The sequence below is a fragment of the Coregonus lavaretus genome, assembly GCF_964263955.1.
Source record: "Coregonus lavaretus genome assembly, chromosome: 27".
In the NCBI taxonomy this organism is placed as follows: domain Eukaryota; kingdom Metazoa; phylum Chordata; class Actinopteri; order Salmoniformes; family Salmonidae; genus Coregonus; species Coregonus lavaretus.
Window position 1 is genome coordinate 40,961,209 of NC_140014.1, and position 4,034 is coordinate 40,965,242.

A 4,034-nucleotide genomic window follows, 5' to 3' on the forward strand; every position below is an offset into this window, starting at 1 on the left:
GTGGTCCAAGTCTGGGTTTAAGAATCTCTTTTCCAAGCTTAAAAGGATAAACATTCACTCGGAACCCACCATTGGTCAAAAAAGGTTGAATACATTGGCCATGATGTCAATCCAGCATGACTTCTGCCACGTTCAAAACAACTGGAAACTCTGAACTGGGAAATCTCAGACTTCAGTGAGTTCAAGACAACTTGGAACTTGGAAAGAAACGAGCTCCGACTGGAAAAATACATTTTGAACGGTCACCAACTCGAAATTCCAAGTCGGGAACTTGGGCCTCTATCTAGAGCTCTGACCTGAAGATCACTGACATCATGATTCAACCTTGTTCTTTTCAGAGTTCCCAGTTTTCTTGAAAGCACCATAAATCCAGAGAATGCTAGAATTTGATGACAAAGTTTGATGACAACATTTTCCCACAAGAAGGACCGCTGCACCACCTTCCTGTACAGGTGAGCACAGCACAACAAGGTGAGTCCAAAAATGTATTGTATGCTGCTGCATAAATGATGTAATATGCCAGGGAGATATGTATACTGTTGCTAAGAAAGTAATACTAAGTGTATGTTGTGTAGTAAGCTGTTAGTAGCCCATGTGCCTCACCATAATAATTTGGACCCTTTCCCCCTCAAAACGTAGCCTACTGTTCTGACTTGGTGGTGCACATGTAGCCTATAGCCTGTTTTAGAGAAATGTAATCATCGAATATTGTAAGAGCTTTCATTGTCTGCTTATACAATGAGGAAAAAAAGTATTTGATCCCCTGCTGATTTTGTACGTTTGCCCACTGACAAAGAAATGATCAGTCATAATTTTAATGGTAGGTTTATTTGAACAGTGAGAGACAGAATAACAACAACAAAATCCAGAAAAACAGATTGATTTGCATTTTAATGAGGGAAATAAGTATTTGACCCCTCTGCAAAACATGACTTAGAACTTGGTGGCAAAACCCTTGTTGGCAATCACAGAGGTCAGACGTTTCATGTAGTTGGCCACCAGGTTTGCACACATCTCAGGAGGGATTTTGCCCCACTCCTCTTTGCAGATCTCTCCAAGTCATTAAGGTTTCGAGGCTGACGTTTGGCAACTCAAACCTTCAGCTCCCTCCACAGATTTTCTATGGGATTAAGGTCTGGAGACTGGCTAGGCCACTCCAGGACCTTAATGTGCTTCTTCTTGAGCCACTCCTTTGTTGCCTTGGCCATGTGTTTTGGGTCATTGTCATGCTGGAATACCCATCCACGACCCATTTTCAATGCCCTGGCTGAGGGAAGGAGTTTCTCACCCAAGATTTGACGATACATGGCCCTGTCCATCGTCCCTTTGATGCGATGAAGTTGTTCTGTCCCCTTAGCAGAAAAAACCCCCCAAAGCATAATGTTTCCACCTCCATGTTTGACGGTGGGATGGTGTTCTGGGGGTCATAGGCAGCATTCCTCCTCCTCCAAACACGGCGAGTTTAGTTGATGCCAAAGAGCTCCATTTTGGTCTCATCTGACCACAACACTTTCACCCAGTTCTCCTCTGAATCATTCAGATGTTCATTGGCAAACTTCAGACGGGCATGTATATGTGCTTTCTTGAGCAGGGGGACCTTGCGGGTGCTGCAGGATTTCAGTCCTTCACGGCGTAGTGTGTTACCAATTGTTTTCTTGGTGACTATGGTCCCAGCTGCCTTGAGATCATTGACAAGATCCTCCCGTGTAGTTCTGGGCTGATTCCTCACCGTTCTCATGATCATTGCAACTCCACAAGGTGAGATCTTGCATGGAGCCCCAGGCCGAGGGAGAATGACAGTTATTTTGTGTTTCATCCATTTGTGAATAATCGCACCAACTGTTGTCACCTTCTCACCAAGCTGCTTGGCGATGGTCTTGTAGCCCATTCCATCCTTGTGTAGGTCTACAATCTTGTCCCTGACATCCTTGGAGAGCTCTTTGGTCTTGGCCAAGGTGGAGAGGTTGGAATCTGATTGATTGTTCTGTGGACAGGTGTCTTTTATACAGGTAACAAACTGAGATTAGGAGCACTCCCTTTAAGAGTGTGCTCCTAATCTCAGCTCGTTACCTGTATAAAAGACACCTGGGAGCCAGAAATCTTTCTGATTGAGAGGGGGTCAAATACTTATTTCCCTCATTAAAATGCAAATCAATTTATAACATTTTTGACATGCGTTTTTCTGGATTTTTTTGTTGTTATTCTGTCTCTCACTATTCAAATAAACCTACCATTAAAATTATAGACCGATCATTTCTTTGTCAGTGGGCAAACGTACAAAATCAGCAGGGGATCAAATACTGTTTTCCCTCACTGTATACCCCCTTTATTTATCCTACGGTTCTGACTTGGTGGACAGGGAGAATCCTGTAAGAACGGCTATGTTCTGAATTCTGTCGTTGTACATTTAAAAAGTGCTGAACAAATAGTTATATTGACTACGTCCGTCCTAGCTTGCTCATTAATGTCTTAATCGAAATTACGGATCGCCTCTTATCCGCTCGTCGTTCCCTTATGCCATAGTTTGTACATCTTGTAAATGACCTCCCGAGTGGCGCAGTGGTCTAAGGCTGTGCCACTAGAGATCCTGGTTCGAATCCAGGCTCTGTCGTAGCCGGCCGCGACCGGGAGACCCATGGGGCGGCGCACAATTCGTCCAGGGTAGGGGAGGGAATGGCCTGCAGGGATGTAGCTCAGTTGGTAGAGCATGGTGTTTGCAACGCCAGGGTTGTGGGTTCGATTCCCACGGGGGGCCAGTATGATTCAAAGAAAAATAATAATCATGTATGTATTCACTCTATGGTGCGGAGAAGGGCCATGGTCGGGGAGGTGACCAAGAACCTGATGGTCACTCTAACAGAGTTCCTCTGTGGAGATGAGAGAACCTTCCAGAAGGACAACCATCTCTGCAGCACTTCACCAATCAGGCCTTTATGGTAGAGTGGCCAGACGGAAGCCACTCCTCAGTAAAAGGCACGTGACAGCCCGCTAGGAGTTTGCCAAAAGGCACCTAAAGGACTCTCAGACCATGAGAAACAGGACTCTCTGGTCTGATGAAACCAAGATTGAACTCTTTGGCCTGAATGCCAAGCGCCACGTCTGGAGGAAACCTGGCATCATCCCTACAGTGAAGCATGGTGGTGGCAGCATCATGCTGTGGGGATGTTTTTCAGCGGCAGGCACTGGGAGACTAGTCAGGATCGAGGGAAAGATGAACAGAGCTCCTTGATGAAAACATGCTCCAGAGCGCTCAGGACCTCAGACTGGGGCGAAGTTTCACCTTCCAACAGGACAACGACCCTAAGCTCACAGCTTTGTCATTATGGGGTATTGTGTCTAGATTGATGAGGGGGGGGGGAAACGACTTAATCCATTTTAGAATAAGGCTGTAACGTAATAAAATGTGGAAAAAAGTGAAGGGGTCTGAATACTTTCCGAATGCACTGTTTATCAGCACGCTTGCGCTCAGATGGGAGGGGTGGAAATATTTTAGGCGTGTCCTTAAAAACATGATCCAAAGTGTTAATTTCAGGCAGCGCTGGTAGGGATATTTAAGACCAACCAAAAGCTGTTTTTTGCGGTAACACAGTTGGTTATGGCATTAATTTTGATAGCGGAAATGCAACCTATCCAGCGGTGAAGAACACTGCCCAGATGCGCATGTGTCACACCCTGACTCAGGGGACGCTTATATGTTGAGTGAGGGTGTGTATATTCCTTGTTGTGCTTTTTCTATGTTGTCGATCTAGTATGTGTGGATCTATGTTGGCCGGTGTGGTTCCCAATCAGAGGCAGCTGTCGCTCGTTGTCTCTGATTGGGGACCATACTTAGGCAGCCTATTGGCACTGTCTAGTTGTGGGATCTTGTTCCGTGTAAGGTTTGTTGTTCTGTACTACCTTGGACTTCACGTTTCGTTTCCTTTGTTGTTTTGTCGTGTTGTTTATTACGTTAATAAACATGTATGCATATCACGCTGCGCCTTGGTCTGACCCGTCATTCAACGAACATGACAGCATGGAACAAGTGTTGCCTA